We start from the raw sequence: 23,577 nt of genomic DNA on the forward strand, positions 1-23,577 counted from the left end.
ACATTAGGAATTATCAATTGAGTTATACTAAACATAACATTTGTTTTCTTTTGATTTGCATAGTTATAACTAATTGTTAGAATTCTGTTTTCGTAAGTTTTTCCTTTCTTGAATAACATTCTTGACAATTCTTTTTGTTGCAATTCTAATTCTAATTCTAACTTTGCATTCTTGATTTCTAGTACTCTAATCTAACTTTTCTCTGTTTTCTCTTTTGATCTTGTTTTTTTTTTCTTCTTCTTTTCTTTTGTAAACATATCTTGCAATTTTTAGCATATGAATTATTCTAGACATTTTTCTTTTTCCTTTTATCTTTTCTTTTTTGTTTTCATTATGCACTTTCTTTCTTGCAATTTAAATTCTGCATTTGCTTTCTTGCTTTTCATATTACATTTTATTTCTTGTCTTTGATTCTTAATAATTTTCTTTTTCTTCTTGAATATCCATGAGCACTAACATGTCAAGCAGGCCCATGAGAAATTTTTCTACACCCTTTTCTGCAAGATTTTTATCTCCCATTGTGCAACCCCAAATTGAAGCAGAAAGTTTCCAACTAGACCCAAAGATAATTTTCATGATACAAGGTCACAAATTTGGAGGAGAAGTATCAGAAAGTCCTTATCTGCATCTTGAAACATTTTTAGAGATTTGTGATTTGGTGAAATGTGAAGGAGTATCAGAAAATGCAGTTCGATTGATGACATTTCCTTTTAGTATCAAGGATAAAGCAAGGACTTGGCTATATTCTCTCTGTCCTCAAAGCATCACAAGTTGGGAACAATTGGAGAAGCAATTTCTGAATCATTTTTTCCCTCCAAGTAGAACGGTGTATATGAGGAATTGCATAACAAATTTTTCTCAGGCATATGGAGAATCATTATTTGAAGCATGGGATAGATTCAAGAGTCTTCAAAGACAGTGCCCTCATCATGGTTTTGAAAAATGGTTAATTTTACACATATTCTATGGGGGAATTTCTTTCTCAGACAAGAGTTTATTGGATTCATCAGCTGGAGGTTCTTTTATGGACAAAAGTGTAGATGAAGCTTATTCATTAATTGATCAAGTGACATTGAACCTCCATGAATGGTCGAATAAAAGTTGGATGGAATTTCCCTCAGATATTCAAGAAGTGCCAGCCATAAATGTAAGAGAGCCTGTCAAACAAAATGAAATTCAACCACCTAAAAATATTGAAATTCACAAGTCACAGAGTGAGGAGTTCAAACATTTGGGGGCAAAGCTTGATAGTATTGTTTCAAAATGGTTTAAAGAAGATCCCCCTCCTACACAGTCAAGATCCAATGAAAAGTGTGATGATGTTGGGTTGAGAAGTGGCAAAAATCATGAAGAACTTCTGAAGAATGACATGTTTATAATTGAGGAGAATAATAATAGAAGATCACAAGAACTCAATTCCATTTCTCTAGGAAGTTCCCAAAGGCTAGAAGTACCTTTCCCTCAACGATTTATCACACCAACATTAGATAAGCAAGTTGGACCTCCTCCAAAAGCTCAAAGGGAATTTGGGAAAAAGGGAGTTCAGTCTTTCCCAGGACCTTCACTAAGGGTTCCTTTTCCACAAAGGTTAGTGGGGGTCAATGAAAATAAAGACTTCGGCAAATCCTGTGACACTAATATGGTTGAGTGTAGATTTTTGAATATATATGAAGATGAAGATTTTCCAGATGAGGATTTTATTGATAATGTAGTGGTAAATAAGTTTTCAGATCTACCTCAAAATTTTGTAAGGTGTTATAGTGATATTGAATTTTCAGATGATGAATGTGATGTGGTAGATCAACTTAAAACTGCAAGTGAAGTTATTGATCCTCTTGTTATTGATTCTCCTATTGAGGACATAGATGTTGGTTTATTTTTTGATGTATGTGTTGATGATGATGATATGGAAGAATGTGTAGGGAGCTGTGTTGTGGAAGCAGCATCTCAAGGATCACCACCTTTGTCAAGACAACCCTTAGAGGTTTTAAGAATTGATCATGTTGTGGAACAATGTGTAGGGACTTCTACAGAGCTAGTAGAGTCTCAAGAATCACCATCATTGATATCATCAACACCTAAGCTAGAGCCAGAACCATCATTTGAGTCAGAGGAAGTCACATCTACATGTTTAGAAATTTCAGGTATTTCTCAGCAAAGTAAGGTTAGTATTTCTTGTGATCTTTTGGAAAACTTTTTGGAGGTGCCTATAATTGACTTTGTTGGATGTGATTCAGTTTTTATTACTTATTCATCTTATCTTGATATGGTTCTAGCTCTATACTATATAACATGCTTGTGGGAGATTTGTTTTTCTTTTGGATGTGCAGATTTCACATGGGCCAATAATTGGAAGCTCAATCTGAACCGTCTTCGACCACCTGAAAAAATTTCCAAGAAGACGAAGATGGAGAGAGTTATACTTTACTTTGTAGCTCCTTTGATGAAAGCTCCCTCCATAATAAGAGCCCTTGGTAGGAGGGTTCTAAAATATCTTACCCCTCCAAGAGCAAGATTTAGATGAATCTAATGAGGTGGTCGAGCTAATGACCTTAAACAAGCGCTTCTTGGGAGGCAACCCAAGTTCATTTTCCTTATTTTCTTTTATGTCTTTAGTTCTCTCTTTATAATAAACATGTATCCTCTACTTAATTTTTCTTGTCTATCTTATTGTTGTAGAATTCAAAGTTGTGGAGGAATGTGAGTATTGGATGGAGGAGTATCTTTAAAAACATGAATGTCAACCATTTGGAGCTTATCACTTGGTAGCTTCTCTTAAAATCTCCTCCACATTATTTTTAGTTTTCATTGGGACAATGAAAAATTTAAGTCTGGGGGGATGCATTAGATGCATTTGATTTTCTTTGTTTGTTTTTGTTTTTGCTTATGTCTTGCATTTTGTTTTGATTTTTTGTGGCATACATCTTGAGAACATCAAAACTTCACTTATATGCTTTCTTGGATTCAAGTGAAGTGTTAGCACGATTATTGTCCTGATTCATGAAGTTCGAATGATGCTAGTAGTAAACTTTTTGGAGTTCTTTTCTCTATCTTGGGAAGCATTAATAAGCTAAGAATCTTATGGTGATGAGTTTTTAGTTTTGGTTCAACCTTAAGGATTTTATCTTCACTACACTTGTGCTTGATTCTTGAATAGTTGATGTTATTGAAATAGTCATGAATCATCTTGTTTGCTTAGTACTTGGTTTCCATGGTGATTTCTCAACTTTCATTTTGGTTACTGGATGAGGCTCAAATCATTAAAGCTCATTTGGAAAAATCAAAATATCCCAACATGTGTGCTAAAAGTACATTTGTGAATAAGTTTTGCACAATGCAAACACTTATATAAAAAAAAAATTTAAGGGATATAAAAAACAGTTGTCATGAGTGGAATCTAGCAAGTCACCCCTTTGAGACTGAGTTAGGTTACTGGGGAAATGACTGCTTAGCTTCCCTTGAGATTGAGCACACCTTTGAGACCTTGGGTTAGTTGAGAAATATGAACCAAGTGAATGGTGAGTAAGTGCCTATCACTGGTTACTTGTCTTTCACTGGAAACACTAGGAATTCAAATTTGATGACGACTTGACTAGGACATAGATTGAAACTTGAAGGGTGTTGAGTTACTTTTACACTGTGCACAAGATTCTTATGCTTGAACCATACTTTACTTGTTACCATGATCACGCTTGTTAATGAAACTTTTTGATAGAGTTTGGAAAGTGCACTAGATTTTATGAATGTGTTGTAGAACATATGAATTTAGACTGCAGCATTTTGCTTGAGGACAAACAAAGGTTTAAGTCTGGGGTGTGATGTGCGTAGATTATATACTCTTTTATGCATGTTTTTACGCACATTTACATACTTTGAGCATGCTTGATCTATGCATTTTTATAATTTCAGCTTTCCTTTTAGCATATTTACTCTTTTGGTTCGGAGATCTGCTTTTTGTGCATTTTCTGTACACAGGAGTCGAAATTGGTGAAGATTACGCGTCCTCGGGCAAGCTTGGAAGGAATTGAAGGGATAGAGCACCAGGCTATGTACCTCACACGGCCCTGCACTGGTATGGAGCTCGGGCCGTGTGGAGTTTGGCACAAACAGAAGAGGAAGATGACATGGCCGTGTGAACCTCACATGGTCGTGTCAAGATTTGAAGCCAACCAGAGCAGAAGCCTTACATGGCTGTGTGGATCTACACGGCCGTGTGAGGTTTCCAGAGGCCAAGCAGGTGGTGGCCATGTGCACCACACGGCCGTGCAAAATTTCCAGAGAACAGAAGGGTCCTGGCCGTGTGGATCTACACGGCCGTGCTTGGTTGCTTTGAAGAGAAGGAAGAGGACATGGCCGTGTGAACCTCACACGGCCGTGTCATGGGCCGTGTGGCGCCCGATTTCTTCCTCTATTTAAACCCTCCTTCATGAATTGAAAGGGGATCTCTCCCCCTTTGGGAGAAAGTAAGATTTGGTGGATTCCTCCCATTCTTGGGAGGATTTCTGGGCGATTGAAGGAGAGTTCTTGATGATTTCGACTCCGGGAGCGAGGATTGGATCCGAAGACGAGGTTTCTTCGTAGATAAGTTTTCTCTTTCCCCCTTTTCTTGGTTTCTTGGATTGGGGATTAAAGAAATGCTTGTAATCTTTATTTCTTCGGGTATTCTTCCTCGATTCATGGAGTAGATCTTGTATTCTTGGATTAAGAGAGTATTTGTATGATGGATTGATGTAATCTCTTATGGATTTTCCATTTTCTTGTTTCAATGACATTGTCTTGCTTGTATCAATTAGATCTTCAATGATTAATGGTGATTTGTGCTTAATTCGCATTCTTGATTGATTGTTTGGATTTCTTGTGGACTTTGTAAGGATAAACTCTCACTCGATCATCCGAGGGATCCACGTGACAGGTGCAAGCCCGTGTAAGGACGTTTGAGAGATAATCTTGAAGAGGAAATAGGATTATTCAAGAAAGTAGGATGGATCTTGGATTAGATTCTTGTATCTTGATAGATTAATAAGTTGTGGGCTTCTATGTTGATATCCGAGGAAGGCATAGTAATAGGTGCGCTTCTGTGTAAGGACAACGTAGGTTCATGTCTAATTGATCATATTTAGATACATTTCTTAGTCCTTAGCTTGTTATCTATTGCAAGAGAGAACCGGCAACTTTCTACATGTGTTTGGCAATTGAGGGATAAGAATTGGTGAACCATTTACATTCAAGAAATCTTACAAAGAAACCGAAACTCCTAGAATCCCCCTTTATCATAACCCAAAACACTAAACTCTTGTTTGTTGATCTTTAATATTAGATTTGTTTACCTTCACTTTGCATTTGAAACAATTGAATAGTTGTTTAGCTAATTCGCTTTGAGATATTTCTAGTGCTTATTCCAGTCCCTGTGGATACGATAATCTTTTATATTACTTGCGACATTTTCGTACACTTGCGGAACGTAACAATAATCAAACAAGATATGTTCTGGGATGGTGGTATGATCCGGGGACCTAAGCCCGGTGAGCACGCCAGAATAAAGGGGAACTCCGGTACTAAGTTTGGACCCCTACCAACCTAGCGCTAGAGTAGTTGTCTGATCAACAACTTATGTTACAGCACTACTAAGTGCAACTAGGCCACCACAATAGTGTGTTTATAAGTATGCATGCAAGTATGTTCAAGTCATGTTATGTTTATATTTACGTTTATGTTTAGGTCTACATTATGTTCATGTTATATTTTTGCCTATGCATATGGACATGCTTGTGATCGAGTCTATCATTATGTTTAGTTCATCTATCATGCTTACATTTATGCTATCATGCTTATGTCATTGCTTATGCTTATGTTCATTGTATGTAGGTTAGGAGGTCCTAAGATACCTTTGATAGGGTTTTCCTTAGTACATTAGATTATGGACGCTAACTAATGCATGTACAAGGTAGAGAATGTGCTATAGAATTATTCTAAGTTCGAGGACGAACATTTTATAAGGTATGGGGAGTTGTAACAACCCAAAATTTCTCATTACGAGTCCTAATAGTACTTAAAAATATTTAGAAATGCTTTAGAAATATTCTAGAGATTTTTAGAAATTTTTAGAGTATTTTTATGCAATATTTTGGATTCATTTGGTATTTAATTTCCTCATTATGAGTCCTAATAGTGCTTAAAAATATTTAGAAATGCTTTAGAAATATTCTAGAGATTTTTAGAAATTTTTAGAGTATTTTTATGTAATTTTTGGAGTTTATTTGGTATATTTACCAAAAGTAACAAGTTAACAGAATATTGGATTAAAAAAAGGATAAGTTGATGTTAGATTTGTTTGTTTAGAAAAGGTAGCGAATTTATTTAAGATAGTTACCATAAATATTAAGTTATAAAAAGGGAGAGCTTAGGGATTATTTTCCAAAAACCTAAACCTCTCCTCTCCTTTTTTTCTCCCGACAGCACGACGTCTCCTGTTTGGGCGAAGGAAAAAAGGGGGGATCTAGGGTTCCTCTCGGCGACTGACCAAGGGAGATTTCCGGGAGATCTTCACATGGTTGTGATCCTCTCGTCAAGGGGAAACCGTGAGCACGAAGAAGGGGTCGAAGCTTGCAATTTTTGCAAACCCTAGAAGATTTCTTTCCGGTTGTAAGGCCAAGAACGCAAAGGTAAGTGCTTCTCACCTGCAGTAGGAGTAGTTTTGGACCTTTGTTCTTCTTGAATTCAAAACATAAGAAGTGCTTATAGTGCAGATTTTAATTAAGCTTATATTGTAGATTTTAATCAAGCTTATAGTGCATATTTTAATCAAGCTTATAGTGCAGATTTTTATTTAAGCTTATAGTGCAGATTTTAATTAAGCCTATAGTGCAGATTTTTAATTAAGCTTATAGTGCAGATTTTTAATTAAGCTTATAGTGCAGATTTTTATTAAGCTCATATGCAGATTTTAATTAAGCTTATAGTGCAGATTTTAATTAAGCTTATAGTGCAGATTTTTATTCAAGCTTATAGTGCAGATTTTAATTAAGCCTATAGTGAAGATTTTAATTAAGCTTATAGTGCAGATTTTTATTTAAGTTTATAGTGCAGATTTTTAATTAAGCCTATAGTGCAGATTTTAATTAAGCTTATAGTGCAGATTTTTATGTAAGCTTATAGTGCAGATTTTAATTAAGCTTATAGTGTAGATTTTCTATTAAGTTTACAAGTGCAGAATTTTGATTAGCACAGTAGGCAGATTTTTGATTATGCATTTCAATGTTAGAATTTGTTTAAACATTTCAGTTTTAAAAGAAGTATTCTTTTATTAGAAGTATTAACAAGTATAAGAAAGATACAGAAAAGAAAGAAAAAAGGCCAAGGCCTTAAGTAGACCCCAAAGTCGAGACTTTAGGGGTTTTGGCACACAAGGTGCTTGTTAAAATACCGAGGTATTATATATTAGAAGTAATAAAAGATAACAAGTATTTTACTTTTTTTAAGAGGTTAGTACCCGACTTCCGATGTAACGACCCAACCCTCTTGGTTACCAGAATTCATAAACTCTAATACTTAAGCCTGGAGGTTTAGATTTCGAATCCTGGGGGAGGCAAAAATCCACTGCAAGGGGTGGAAAGTCCTAGTGAGTAACGGCACGGCCAAGGGTCTTCGGTCGACGACATGAGAGGTCGCCAAATGGGCCGACGACATAAGGGCCGACAGTCGACGACCCGAGGGTCGCCAAATGGGCCGCCAAATGGGCCAAGAGGGCCGGATCGTTACAATAAAAAGGTGCCTTTTTATTGTGACGACACGACCCATTTGGCAGCCCATTTGGCGACCCTCGGGTCATCGACCGTCGTCCGTTGCCTTCCCCAGGATTTGAACTCTAGACCTCCAGGCTTAAGTACTAGAGTTTATGAATCCTGGTAACCAAGTGAGTTTTATTGTAACGACCCGACCCATTTGGCGGCCCATTTGGCGACCCTCGGGTCGTCGACCGTCGGCCGTGTCATTACTCACTAGGACTTTCCACCCCTAGCCAGTGGATTTTTTGCCTTCCCCAGGATTCGAACTCTAGACCTCCAGCCTTAAGTACTAGAGTTTATGAATCCTGGTAACCAAGTGAGATCATCTCACTTGGTTACCAGGATTCATAAACTCTAGTACTTAAGCCTAGAGGTCTAGAGTTCGAATCCTGGGGGAGGTAAAAATCTACTGCCTAGGGTGGAGAGTCCTAGTGAGTAACGGCACAACCAAGGGTCGTCGGTCGACGATATGAAAGGTCGCCAAATAGGCCGACGACATAAGGGTTGACGGTCGACGACCCGAGGGTTGCCAAATGGGCCAAGAGGGTCGGGTCGTTACAATAAAAGGCATCTTTTTATTGTAACGACCCGACCCTCTTGGCCCATTTGGCGACCCTCGGGTCGGCGGCCCTCGGCCCCTTTGTCGTCGGCCCATTTAGCTTTCCACCCCTGGCAGTGGATTTTTTGCCTTCCCCAGGATTCGAACTCTAGATCTCCAGGCTTAAGTACTAGAGTTTATGAATCCTCGTAACCAAGTAAGATCATCTCACTTGGTTACCAGGATTCATAAACTCTAGTACTTAAGCCTGGAGATCTAGAGTTCGAATCCTGGGGAAGGCAAAAAATCCACTGGCCAGGGGTGGAAAGTTCTAGTGAGTAACGACACGGCCGACGGTCGACGGTCGACGACCCGAGGGTCGCCAAATGGGCTGCCAAATGGGTCGGGTCGTTACAATAAAACTCACTTGGTTACCAGGATTCATAAACTCTAGTACTTAAGCTTGGAGGTCTAGAGTTCGAATCTTGGGGATGACAAAAATCCACTGGCCAGGGGTGGAAAGTCCTAGTGAATAACGACACGGTCGATGGACGACGGTCGATGACCCGAGGGTCGCCAAATGGGCCGACGACATAAGGGCCGCCAGTGGGTCGACCGTCGACCCTTATGTCGTCGGCCCATTTGGCGACCTCTCATGTCATCGACCGAAGACCCTTGGTCGTGCCGTTACTCACTAGGACTTTCCACCCATGACAGTGGATTTTTGCCTCCCCCAGGATTCGAAATCTAAACCTCTAGGCTTAAGTATTAGAGTTTATAAATCCAAGTAACCAAGTGAGATGATCTCACTTGGTTACCAGGATTCATAAACTCTAATACTTAAGCCTGGAGGTTTAGAGTTCGAATCCTGGGGGAGGCAAAAATCCACTGCCAAGGGTGGAAAGTCCTAGTGAGTAACGACACGGTCAAGGGTCGTCGGTCGATGACATGAGAGGTCGCCAAATGGGCCGATGACATAAGGGCCGACGGTCGACGACTCGAGGGTCGTCAAATGGGCCAAGAGGGCCGGGTCGTTACATCTGAGGTTGTCGTTAAACAAATACAGGTGTCCAATTCCGAGGTCTTGGCCCTGGTAGACCGAGGTATGCTCTTTTAGGATTGGTGCCTCGCTACCCCAACCTATTAGGGAACGCGCATAAGATGGTACTATGCTTGGGCCCAAGAAGAGAAGTTGATTATTATTTTGAAATATTATAAATATAAGTTGTTTTTGAACAAGTAATATAAGTTTCACATAAGTATAAAAGTATTAAAGGATAAGTTTTAAACAAGTGAGATTAAAGAATAAGTTTAGAACAAATGAATTTAGTTTCACATTGTTTTAAAATTCGCAAGTTGAGTTTTATTTTTTGCTAGCATGTTATTTAGGTTAGCTTACTGTTCTTTCCTATTAGAAGAGCATGAGTAACTTTACATGTTTAGCATTTCAGTATGTTTGTTTCTTTTACTATTAGATGAGCATGAGCAGTTTTCCTTTTGAGCATTCAATTTTGGTTTTCAATTTATTCACATGCATATCGAGATTTTGTGAGTTAGATAGCACTTACTAAGCAATTTTGCTTATAGTTGCATTTTCCTCTTACTGCAGATAGGGCAAAGGAAAAGTGATAGCGAATGAAGGCAACAAGGAGGTGCGGATGGATGTGTGATGCCCAGACTATAGAAGCCTTGGGAATTAGTTTAAGATATCATTAAGATATTTTGTATTTAATTCATGTAGATAATTAAATTCGTAAAATGACTTCATGCATTTAGAATTCTTTCATTTAAATTGTTATGCACATTAGACCTATCATCTGAGTTGTAAAATGGATGCATGCATGTTTAGATTAATACATATATTTCAGCATGATTAGATTGATACGTAGATTTAGATGTGAACGTATACTTGAGTAGTATGTGTAGATTAGTCATTTAGTCTTCCGCTGCCAGTTAATTGTATGTTTAGAGAATTTATGTATTGATCATTACATATGAAAAACTCTAGTTAAGAGAAATTAGTAGTCAGTAGCGCTCCGCCCTCACAGACTAGTAGTGAGGAGGGTGGGGTGTTACACCTGAGAAGAACACGGCTGTGTGGATCTCACACGACCGTGCCACTTAACCAGCAGCCAAGAAGGAGCTGGCCGTTGCATGGGCCATGTTGCGCCCGTGCCCTACCCTATAAAAGGGGTTCTAAACTTCTTCTCAGGGGACGTGGCCGTTCAAAGAAAGATCACCTGGGTGTCGTTTCATGCCATCCTAGACCTCTGTTTGATGATCCGATGTGTCTTTATAATCACATCAACTTCGGAAGCAAAGGGTTGGATCTAAGTATCACTTGATGCCATTGGATAAGCGTTTCTCTTCCTTCTTTCTCTTAATTTTAAATTGAATTTTATATATCATGATGTCTTTGGGTTCTCCTCTTTCGTCTATAGAGTGAATTCATTGTTCTAGGATTAGAAAGTAGTTGTTGTTAAGGGTACGATGTAACAACTAATGTTTATACCTTTACCTATTATGTGATATTGACCTGCTCTTGTATCTATTCTATTTACATGCAAGAGAATTTCTCGCGTTTGATTGCCATGTAAATTGAATGTTTGTGTAGGGATTGAAAATCTCCTAGAGAGAGTACTTTAGATTGTATACCTGAGAGCCTCTAATGACAGTAGGGTAACCCGTTAACGGACGTCTAGGATATTCCCTTGAAAGGAAAAGCAACTCCCACATAAGGAAGTAGGAAACCATGCTGAACTTATATCTTTATCTTTATTGTTATTAACTAGTCATGTATTCCTGTGATTTATGACCGAGGTGCCCTTATGACAAGGGATAACCGTTACTGGCTTTCACAGGGATCATCTATATTCAATACTTAGAGATAATGACTCTAGCTTCCTATATGGGCATGTTAAGATAGGAAAATGGTAGATCGTGATACATTAGTACACACCACAATGAAACCAAACTCCTAGAATACTCCCCAAAATGAGATAAACAACTTTACCTCTTGTTCTTTCATCTTCCTTCTAGGTTTCATCTTTCCTTCTAAATAGATAACTTCAAACCATTAATAGTTTAGCTAATTCTACATGAGCGATAACTAGTGCTTATAGCCAGTCCCTATGGGTTTGATATCTTTTGTATTTCTGACGATGTACCATGCACTTGTGCTACGGAATAGTACCTTAGCAATCTCAGTTTGTTACCTTTTCTCCGAGATTCGTGAGTCTGGTGATGAGTTCCTTGATTTTTGAGTGGAGGTGTGTGACAGTTTCACCTTCTTCTAATCGGAGGTTGCTAATATGGTTTCGTAGCAGGTCCCGCCTCACTAATTTTGCCTCCAAGGTCCCTTCATGTAGTTCCAAGAATTCTCCCAAAGCTCCTTGGCTTACTCGCAGACTCTGATACTGTTGACTTCTTGAGGTGGTAAAATACTAAGTAGATGAAATTCTGCTTTACCGTTTGGCACGAAGTAGGTTTGATTCTTTGCCCACTGATATTCTTTTTTATATTTCAGGGTTGCAAAATCATATTTCATAATTATTAATAATTCAAAATATTTTTTTTTTAAAAAATACCTTCATCTTTTTCTTCCAGCTCGAAAATTCCCCTTCGAATTTCGATGGGTAGATACTCAATCTGACCATCTCATGTGCTTCGTTCAGCGGTTAGTCCTCCTGAAGAGAACACGCTTTGATACCAATTGTAGGACCGGTGGCAGTCAGTTAGAGTGGGGTGAATAGCCCTGCAAAATAAAATGAACCTTCCTCAAATGTTTACAACTTAATTAAACTAACACTTGCATAAAAAAAATAAAAGACTAAAAAAGAAGTAAACTAAGAGTAGAGGCAAGACGGGGTTACTTGGTTACAACCGGGGAGGTTGTTAATCCAAGGAAGTTGAAAGCTTAGTAAATAGTCTCCTTTAGGTGGAGAAGCCTCTTACAGTGTTGATGGCTCAAAAATAAATAATAGAACAAACTAAAAGTATTTACAAGTGTTGTTATGAACCATTGGGACCAGGGATGTATTTATAGTCGTGGTCGGGGTGCCTAAAAGGGGTTCCAAGCTCCTTGGAGGGGATAAAATTTAATCCCCATCGCAACGAAATACACCACATCATGTTCCGGATAATTTTCTGCTCCAAGTGCCCAGACAAGGTCCAAGCGCCCCGGACCAGCTCGGGGTTCCCCGAATCGAAAAATCAACTTTTGTTGATTTTTCGATCTTGATCTTCCGCTTCGTTTCCGCTCGCCATAGTCTAAGTCTTCCGCTCTGGCTCCGCTTGCATTGGTCCAGGTCTTCAACTCCAGCTCCGCTCACTTGGGAGATCTCGGCTATCTGGAATAGGGCTCACGCGAACCCAACTTTCGGCCTTCTCGAGCAATCTTCCACTCCGGCTTCTCGTCCTTCTGAAATGTCACGTGCCTCCTTCTCATCCACTCGCGTAAACTTCCATAACACCTCATCGCTCAGATGCACCGAGATGTCAGCTCTCTTCCATGCTGTCTTTCTCACTAGCTGCGTCTTTCGATCGACTTCCTGTGCTCCTAAGTTCCTACACACTTAGACACAGGAGTTAAATATGAACAAGACCTAACTTGACTTAGTTGATCACATCAAAACTGTTAGAGTGTATACTAAAAGTCTAGATTTTTGTATAAACATATAAGAATTATATTGGTCAAATGTCTACATTTATATGCTAAGTGTAGTTGTTCGATTAATTTATATTATAAATAGCATGGTGTGTGGTGTCACACACAGAAGATCATGTTATCAGTTCCTTATAAATTATAAATAGTAGTTTACGACTAAGATGGTTAAGAATAAACCATTGGCATAGTCGTAGTGTAATTTACTATTAGTTTATCTTGACTATAAAATTACACTAGTACACTCTGAGTATATTGAGTAGAACCATTTGAGATAGTTTATTTTTATACTGACTACATCAAAGAACATGACCTCTATTATTATGGAAGTGTGTGCTCTTAATTCTGATATAATAACAAGCACATATACTTAATATTTATTTCTTTAATTTATTAAAGAGTGCAATTTAGCTCGTTAAATCAATAGGCCCGATAAGTTGGAAAATGATATTATTTATAGTGTGTGTTGTTGATTATAGAAGGAAACTATGTCCTAGAAATCTAGGTTGATGATATCCCCAATAGGAGCTCATAAGGATTGTCATATAAACCCTGCAGGTGGACTTAGTTCGGCATGACGATAAGGTTGAGTGGTACTACTCTAGGAGCTAGATATTAATTAAAGTGAGTTGTTAATAACTCATTTAATTAGTGGACATTCTATATCATAAACACAGGGAGATTAACACACTCATGATAAGAAGGAGCTCATATAGTAATATGAGATTGGTGCGATAGTTCAATAATAACTCTTTAGTGGTATGAGTTATTATTGATGAACTCGAGTTAGGTGTTCTGGGAGAACACGGGAATCTCAAGTTCATCGGGACAACAAAACCAATTCCTCCTCTCGGTCCCTGTCATAGCCTCTTAATTATAAAGTACTATACCCACCTATACGCACCTTCTTACCCACCTTAAGGTGGCCGGCCAAGCCTAGCTTGGAGCCCAAGCTAGGGCCGCCAAACCAAGGTGAGTTGATTTCAAGGTGTGGCCGAACCTAGCTTGAACCCAAGCTTAGGTGGCCGGCCACAATAAAATAAAAGGGATTTTATTTTTTAAAATCTTTTCATATGTGGAAGCCATGGTTTTAAAAGAGAGTTTACAATTTAAATCTTTCCTTTTATAGCTTTCTACAAAAGATTAAGTAAAATGTTTGATATCTTTCCTTATTTGTAGTTAAAAGGAAGATTTTAATTTTTTATAAAACTTTCCTTTTTTGTAACCTTCCTTATGATTTAAAAGAGAGTTTTAAAATTAAACCTTTCCTTTTATAGTTTCTACAAAAGATTAAAAGAAAAGATTTGATATCTTTCCTTATTTGTAGATTGAAAGGGAGATTTTATTTTTGAAAAAAACTTTCCTTATTGTAATCATCCACATATTTTAATAGAGAGATTTTAATTTATAAAAGTTTCCTTTTATAACCAACCATGAAGGAAATTTTTTAAAGAGATTTTTTTTAAAAAATTTCTGAAAACAAATTAGGAAGTTTTAATTTTGTGATTAAAACTTTCCTTTTTTGGAGGGAATAAGGTGGTCGGCCATTAGAGGTTTGATAAGGAAATTTTAATTAAATTTTCCTTCTTAAACATTGGCAAGGAATATAAGGAAATTTTATTTATAAAACTTTCCTTATTTGCCAAGACCAAGGAATATAAAAGAGAGGGTAGAGGTGCCTCACATAATAACACATAATCTAGTATTCCTCTCTTCTATTCCTTGGTAGTGTGGCCGGACCTCTCTTCCTCTTTTCTCCTATTCTTCTTCCTTGTGTGGCCGACGGCATCTTTATCTCATGGAGCTTAGTGGTGGCCGGATTTTGCTAGAGGAAGAAGGAGACATAGGAGTCTTTGTTTCTTAGCATCCCTTGGAGCTTGGTTGGTGGCCGAAGTTCTTCATCTCAAGGAGTTTTTTTATTGGCTGAAACTTGCAAAGAGAAGAAGGAAGATTGGATGGATTCTTGTCTTGGTAGATCATCGCCCACACGACGTCCAAGATTAGAAGAGGAATACGGCAGAAGATCGTGAGGTCTATAAGCTACAAAAAGTATAACTAGTTATTAGTTTCCGCATCATAACTAGTTCATCCTTTTGTTAAGATCTTGAAATACCAAACACAAGAGGCTAGTGATTCTAGGTTTCAGATTTGTGATTCGAATTTGTGTTTCTTTTATTTTTTGATCTTATGATTCGATTGTTCTTAATGGTTAAACCTAGGGTTACTATAAAGAGATTAAATATTGAATTTCTTTGAAAGGCTTTATCGAGGCAGTGGTGGATGATCCCATACCCAAGAAGGCCTAGTGTCTCGCCATGTTTGACTAGGAGCCGATCTCTAAAATAAATGTTTAATCAAATTTGTAACATAGGTGGATTTGGATCAATAATGTTAAGTATCGTTTGTGATCCAAGTCTAAACCTCTAAGAACAGATAGGTTAAAATTGGAATCAATAATGTCAAGTTCTGTTTGTGATTCCAAATTTAATTTCTAAAGAACATAATAGGTTGTTAGGAAAGGTTCAGGACTAGTACATTATTTTTGCACAGGGGAACCGGTTCGATATTCCGAGTAGCAACCAACAATTGGTATCAGAGCTAGGGTTTACCTTTGTGTGTTTAGTTTTCAGTTTAATTATGCACATGTCATACATATTTTAGGTAGGATAATAGTAGGATATGCTAACTCTGTCATTGCAGGCTCCAACTATTATGACTTAATGTGATTGTGTGTGATTGGACCCTTGGACATGTCAAGGGTATTTTATATGTGTGCATGATTATATTTATTAAATACAGCAGGAGCTGTATTAGCCCTAGGATTTTACATTTTAGTTTCGATCTAGACTTCATGTACATTCCCTTGTGGAATATAGGATCGATATATGTAAAATTCTATTTTTGTCGCGAATTGTATCCTTGTGAGGTGTGGTACTATTGAAGGACCAGAGGCACATCAGAAAAGGAAGCTCGATGGACCCGACGACATGAACCCTAGGGCTAACAGCACATGGAGGACAGTGATGGAAGAAGCCATAATAGTTGGAAAATTAATTTCCATATTTATTGCTTTTATTTATTGTGATGTGTGTGCATGTGATGTGTGCTTGCATAGTTAAAATTCCTCACCTTAAAAAAAGCTAAGTCGGAGAGGGATTAGTAAATAAATTCCACGGTCTCCATTATTGGTTTGTAAGTGATGCAACAAACTTACATGTTGGCTCTGAGTGCCTCCCTCCACAACGAATGAGTTTGTTTACGGATCACTAGATCAAACTTTCTTATAAATGATTACTGGTTTGTAGGTGATGCATTCAAACTTGCGTGTTGGCTCTGAGTGCCTTCCTCCACAACGGATGAGTTTGTTTGCGGATCACTAGATCAAACTTCATTTAAAATTACTTGTTTGTAGGTGGTGCATTCAAACTTGTGTGTTGGACCTGAGTGCCTTCCTTCACAATGGATGAGTTTGATTGCGGATCACTAGATCAAACTTCTATTATGGGTAATTATAGAAAATTATTTAGGTTTGTGTGATCTTCTCTAGGTAAAGGAGCACAATCCTATAAGTAATCAAGTAATGGTATACACTTAGGCACATCTAATAGTATCCTCCCCAATAGAGTCACTGCTATTATTTGTGTGACCAAAGGAAAACCAACTATTAATTATATTTGTCATAAAGTTAGGTTGACAAGATAATATAATTAATGGGTAAGACCCTCCTCTTACAAATATCTGAATTTGTATACGTCCACACTAACGTGGCATACAAAATTCACGGTGTTTGAGGTGTTGGTGAATTTAAATAATATTATTTTGAGGAATCAATATTATTTTAAATTCAAAGTTTTGACCAAATATTTGATCAAAGATAGACCAACTATTAATTTTATTTAGGTTGACGAGATAATAAAATTAATGGATAAAATCTCCTCTTAAAGATTAAATTTGTATACAAAATTCACAGGGATTTTTAAGGTGTTGGTCTTGACCAAATATTTTTATGATTCTTAGGATTTCAAATGTTTGTCAATCCCCTAGCTGTTATACTATAGAATAGACTTAGTAGTCCCAATTATAATGATTAGAAACAAAAACTTGGATACTAAGGTGGACCGTGCTCTTAGAACTGAGAACAATAAAGGTGTTTTTATTCATTAGTTGTTGAAACATGTTTAGTGGTGTTATCTACCGAAAACTGGTGAGTAGATACGGAAGCCACTAATCATGTCTGTAATTCATTGCAGGGGTTCCAGGAAACCAACAACTATATGAAGGGGAAAATCACTGTCTACATGTGCATTACTGCAATAGTAACAGCTGTTGTAGTGGGAGATGTTTATCTTCTGATAGAAATAAAACATGGATTTTAAGAAATTATGTTAACGTACCAAGTTTTAGAAAGAACTAGATTTTAGTTTCTAAACTATTCAAGGAACTTGATATTCTCTTTTGATAACAAAGTTGTTATCAAGAAAAATAGGGAAGATATCTGTTCTAGTCGTTGGTTGATAATTTATATAAATCTAATAACTCTCATGATGCAACAAGTGGAAATTAATAACTCATCTTCTAACTCTAATAAGATAAAGCAACCTTCGGAAATGAACCAATCATATCTTTAGCATCTAAGGCTAGGTCATATTAACTTGAGTAGGATTCAAAGGATAATAGCTGATGAACTTTTGGATTCATTGGTGGTGGAAAACTTTCCAACCTATGAGTCTTACTTGGAAGGAAAAATGACCAAAAGGCTTTTTAAGTCTAAGGAGTATATAGCAAAGATGTGTTGGAATCAGTTCATTCTGATTTGTGTGGACCTATGACTATCCAGGCAAGAGGTGGTTTCGAATATTTCATCTCTTTTATAGATGACTATTTGAGATATGGGTACATTTACTTGATGCGCCGCAAGTCTAAGTGCTTTGATAAGTTCAAAGAGTACAAGGCTGATGTGGAGAAATGTCAAGGTAAAAGTATCAATACACTACGGTGAGATCGTAGTGACAAGTACCTCTTAGGAGAGTTTTGGAGTCACTTATCAGAAGTTGGGATTCAATCCCAACTGATTGCACCTGGTACACCCCAACAAAATGGTGTAGTAGAACGAAGGAATAGAACTCTTATGGAAATGGTTAGATCAATAATGAGTTATTCAGAATTACCAAATTCATTTTGAGGATATACTCTAAAAATAGCAGTGTACATTCTGAATATGGTACCTTATAAATCAGTACCCTCTACTCCCATGGAATTATGGAATGGGCGTAAGCCTAGTTTGAGTCATATTCGGATATGGGGTAGTCCAGCACATATGCTGAAGGGAGACACTAATAAGTTGGAATTATCAACAGGAGTTCACTTGTTCATGGGTTATCCTAGAGAAACGAAAGGAGGTTTTATAGTCTTAAAAAAATCAGAAGGACATTGTTAACATCAATGCTTGATTTTTAGAAAAGGACTATGTAATGAACCACAAGCCCATAAGTAAATTTGTTCTTAAGGAAATAATTAGAGAGGACACATCTAGTCTAGTACCAACAGTACAAGATGAAATATCACAAGAAACTGCAACACATATCACAAATAATACACAGCCACAAATAGTGCCTCATCGTAATGGGAGGGTTGTTTGGCAACCTGAAAGATTCATGTTTTGGGAGAGTCTTTGGACTTGATCCCTGGTAAACATGAACCTGATCCCCGGACATATGATGAAGCGCTCCAAGATAAGGATGCAGCATCTTGGCAAAGAGCAATGAATATAGAATTAGAATATATGTATTCTAATAAAGTTTGGAAGCTTGTAGAACCACCATTGGGTTTAAATAGGTCTACAATAGAAAAAGAAGGACAGACGGGAAGCTGGAAACTTTCAAAGTAAGGCTTGTTGAAAAAGGGTATCGATTATAAGGAAACCTTTTTACCGGTAGTCATGCTTAAGTCTATCCGGATACTCTTATATATTGTTGCTCATATAGATTATGAAGTTTAGCAAATGGATGTCAAGACAGCTTTCCTTAACGAAAGTCTTGAAAAAAACATCCATATGAAGCAACCAGAGGGGTTTATTGTAAAGGACAAAGATCATCTAGTATGTAAGCTCAATCGGTCTATTTATGGATTGAAGCAAGCTTCAAGGTCTTGGAACATCCGGTTTAATGAAGTAATCCAGTCATATAGATTTATTAAGTGTCCGGATGAGTCTTGTGTATACAAAAAGTGTGATGGAAACGTGATGGTATTTCTTGTAGTATACGTAAATGACATTTTTGATAGTTGGAAACAATATTAAAGTGTTGTCTGAAGTAAGGGTATGGTTGTCCAAGCAATTCAATATGAAGGACTTGGGAGAATGTGCATATATTCTCGGGATCAAAGTAATAAGGGATCACAAGAAAAGAATATTGTGCTTATTCCAAGCTTTATATATCGATACGATCTTAGCTCGTTTTAACATGCAAGACTCCAAAAAAGGTTTTTTACTTTTTAGGCATGGAGTAGCTTTATCTAAAGAGATGTCTCCGAAGACATCAAAGAAGATAGAGGACATGAAAGCAGTTCCTAATGCTTCAGCTATCGGAAGCCTAATGTATGCTATGTTGTGTACAAGACCGGATATCTATTTTACCATGGGTATGATTAGCAGATATCAAAAGTAACCCTGGACAAGGATATTGGACTGCTGTAAAGCATATATTAAAGTACCCGAGAAGGACTAGAGATCATATGCAGGTTTACCAAGCATATGATTTGATCCTTGTGGGTTACATGGATTTTGATTTCCAATCAGATAGGGACAATAGTAAGTCGACCTCGTGATTTTGTATTTACTTTAGGAGGTAAAGCCATAACAATGGAGGAGTGTTAAACATAGATGTTTTTCGAACTCCACCATAGAAGCTGAGTATGTGGCATCCTCTGAGGCAGCCATAGAAGTTATATGGCTCAGAACCTTCATGATGGACATAGATGTGATTCCTGGTTTGCCCAAAATTATTACAATGTATTGTGATAATAAGTGGTGTAGTAGCAAACTCGAAGAAACCATGAGCCCATAAGACAAGTAAACACATAGAGCGCAAGTACCACCCAATACAAGACATTGTATAACTAGGAGAAGTTGTTGCCGCCTAGATTGCATCAGGTGATAACCTAGAAGATCTTTTCACTAAAGCCCTTAAGGCAAGATCTTTTAATGGGCATGTTGAAGGGTTGGGAATCAGATGTATGGCAGGGTATATGGCAGCAAGTCATTTAGTATAAGTGGGAGATTGTTTGAGTGTATACTAAATGTCTAGTTTTTTGTATAAACATATAAGAATCACATTGGTCAAATGTCTACATTTATATGCTAAGTGTAGTTGTTCAATAAATTTATATTATAGATAACATGGTATGTGGTGTCACACACAGAAGATCATGTTATCAGTTCCTTATAAATTATAAACAGTAGTTCATGACTAAGATGGTTAGGAACAAACCATTAGCATAGTCGTAGTGTAATTTGGTATTAGTTTATTTTGACTATAAAATTACACTAGTACACTTTGAGTGTATTGAGCAGGACCATTTGAGGTAGTTTCTTTTTATACTGATTATATAAAAGAATATGATCTCTGTTATTATGGAAGTGTGTGCTCTTAATTCCGATATAATAACAAGCACATATACTTAATATTTATTTCTTTAATTTATCAAAGAGTGCGATTTAGCTCATTAAATCAATAGGTCCGATAAGTTGGGAAATGATATTATTTATAGTGTGTGTTATTGATTATAGAAGGAAACTGTGTCCTAGAAATCTAGGTTGATGATGTCCCCAAGAGGAACTCATAAGGATTGTCATGTAAACCCTGTAGGTAGACTTAGTCCGGCATGATGATAAGGTTGAGTGGTACTACTCTTGGAGCTAGATATTAATTAAAGTGAGTTGTTAGTAACTCATTTAATTACTGGACATTCTATATCTTAAACACAGGTAGATTAACACACTCATGATAAGAAGGAGCCCATATAGTAATATGGAATTGGTGCGGTAGTTCAATAATAACTCTTTAGTTGTATGAGTTATTATTGATGAACCCGAGTTGGGTGTTCAGGGTGAACACGGGAAGCTCAAGTTCATCAGAAGACCAAAACAAATTCCTCCTCTCAGTCCCTGTCGTAGCCTCTTAATTATAAAGTATTATACCCACCTTCTTACCCACTTTAAGGTGGTCGGCCAAGCCTAGCTTGGAGCCCAATCTAGGGCCGGCCAAACCAAGGTGAGTTGATTTCAAGGTGTGGCCGAACCTAGCTTGAACCCAAGCTTAGGTGGCCGGCCACAATAAAATAAAAGGGATTTTATTTTTTAAAATCTTTTCATATGTGGAAGCCATGGTTTTAAAAGAGAGTTTACAATTTAAATCTTTCCTTTTATAGCTTTCTACAAAAGATTAAGTGAAATGTTTGATATCTTTCCTTATTTGTAGTTAAAAGGAAGATTTTAATTTTTATAAAACTTTCCTTTTTTGTAACCATCCTCGTGATTTAAAAGAGAGTTTTAAAATTAACCTTTCTTTTTATAGTTTCTACAAAAGATTAAAAGAAAAGATTTGATATCTTTCCTTATTTGTAGATTGAAAGGGAGATTTTATTTTTGAAAAAAACTTTCCTTATTGTAATCATCCACATGTTTTAATAGAGAGATTTTAATTTATAAAAGTTTCCTTTTATAACCAACCATGAAGGAAATTTTTTAAATAGAAATTTTTATTTTAAAATTTTCGGAAACAAATTAGGAAGTTTTAATTTTGTGATTAAAACATTCTTTGTTTGGGGGAATAAGGTGGCCGGCCATTAGAGGTTTGATAAGAAAATTTTAATTAAATTTTCCTTCTTAAACATTGGCAAGGAATATAAGGAAATTTTATTTATAAAACTTTCTGATGGATCGAAAGCGTTAGAGGGGGGGTAAATAGCGCTCGTGGCTATTTCGTTTTTCGAATATCGGAATCGTAAAAGCTTGAGTAACGCAGCGGAATAAAAATAGACACAGAGAACACGGAGAATTTACTTCATTCGGAGCCTGTGACGACTCCTACTCGAAGGCCCGCGATCCTTAATCGCTTTTCGTGGGCAACAACTATAAGCTCGTAAAAACTGTTACAAACTAATTACAGTGAAAGTATGAAAACAACTTTATACCGACAACTAAGAAGGAAGAACTGAAGCTCCGGGTCGTCGGGAGGTTGTCGCAACACTTTTGGATCGAGTTGTTAGCAGCTTGTCGCAAGGAGATTGCTTAGAGTTTTATTGATTGTCAAAGCTGCACCCTCAACCCTCCTTTTATATGACGTTCCGGGCGCCTGGGTCCTTTCTGGGCGCCTGGAGTGTGATGTGGCCAACCAACCAGGATGCTCCACGTGGCGAAGTCGTGGTAGGGATAAAACTTGGTCCCGGGCGCTTTGACCTGTTTCGGGCGCTCGGACCTCCGGGCGCCTGGACCTCCGGGCGCCCGGATCCATCCCGGGCACCCGGACCCCCTTTTTCCAAGAGCTGCTTCTCCTGCAAAACAAGGTTAGTCTGAGCAAAATACATACCCTGCAAGATAGTGTTAGAATATGATAAATCATAAGTAAAAGGAATTGACAGTCTTCGGACTGTCCGAGTCTGACTTCGGATTTCCAACCAGAAACCCTAGGTCGACCCGACGCCTACTGTTCCCTCTCCGGGGAACGCATCCTCACCTACTCGACTCAGGAGATTTACATGTTGCCAGTATGATCCTCCAGATCGATTGGACTTTTGCTCGACGCTCGATGCTCCTAGACTTTCTGCTGGACTTCCGCTTCCCGGCTGGTCCAGTCTTTCACTTGGTTCGCGACACCAGGACTTTCCACCTAGGGTTACCATCCCCTAGGACTTTTGCCTGAAGCCAACGACCTACCAAGACTTTTCGCATAGAGTTACCACCCACTATGACCTAGGGTTACCATTCCCTTTGCCTAACCGCAGTTAGGACTTTCCTGAAACACTTGTTCAACATGTTAGATCACAAAGTAACTTAACTTTGAATCCTTTTCCATTATCAAAACTAAGGTTCGATCGTCGGATGCTTCCCACACCAACAATCTCCCCCTTTTTGATAATGGCAACTGAAATTCAAGGTTAAGTAAAAATATGCAATAAAGCAATAAAGTATAAGCACAAGAGAGATAATCATAAGCACAAGGAAGATAAGCATAGCTCCCCCTTAATATAAACTCCCCTTTTAAGTTTAAATTGGGTTGATTCACTTTGGAATTTTATTCTCTTTGAATTTCTCTACTCTCCCCCTTTACCATATATAAAAAATAAGCTAGTTTTTTAAAAAAAACTTAACTTTTCAAGACACATTTTAGTAGAATTTGTTTGAAAATCTTAACTTAGGCAAGAGGCAAAAAGGAGTAAGTGAAAAGTAATGCCTTGAAATTGGTTTTAATAGCAATATTTTTTGAAAGAGAATAGTTTAAAAAAATTTTAAACTTCAAAAATTTTACTTAATAGCAACATTTCACTTAATATCAACATTTTCCAAAAAATTTCTAATTTTAAAAATTTCCAAA

General features: G+C 37.4%; 1 non-coding gene across 1 annotated transcript; it reads right to left on the bottom strand.

Annotated features, from left to right (window-relative positions):
- Positions 1-830: 830 nt before the first annotated feature.
- On the bottom strand, positions 831-936 carry LOC121968753. The gene has a single exon (XR_006108291.1). It is a non-coding gene; the product is annotated as a small nucleolar RNA R71 (small nucleolar RNA).
- Positions 937-23,577: the final 22,641 nt, after the last annotated feature.

Source organism: Zingiber officinale, chromosome 3B (assembly GCF_018446385.1).
Source record: "Zingiber officinale cultivar Zhangliang chromosome 3B, Zo_v1.1, whole genome shotgun sequence".
NCBI lineage: Eukaryota > Viridiplantae > Streptophyta > Magnoliopsida > Zingiberales > Zingiberaceae > Zingiber > Zingiber officinale.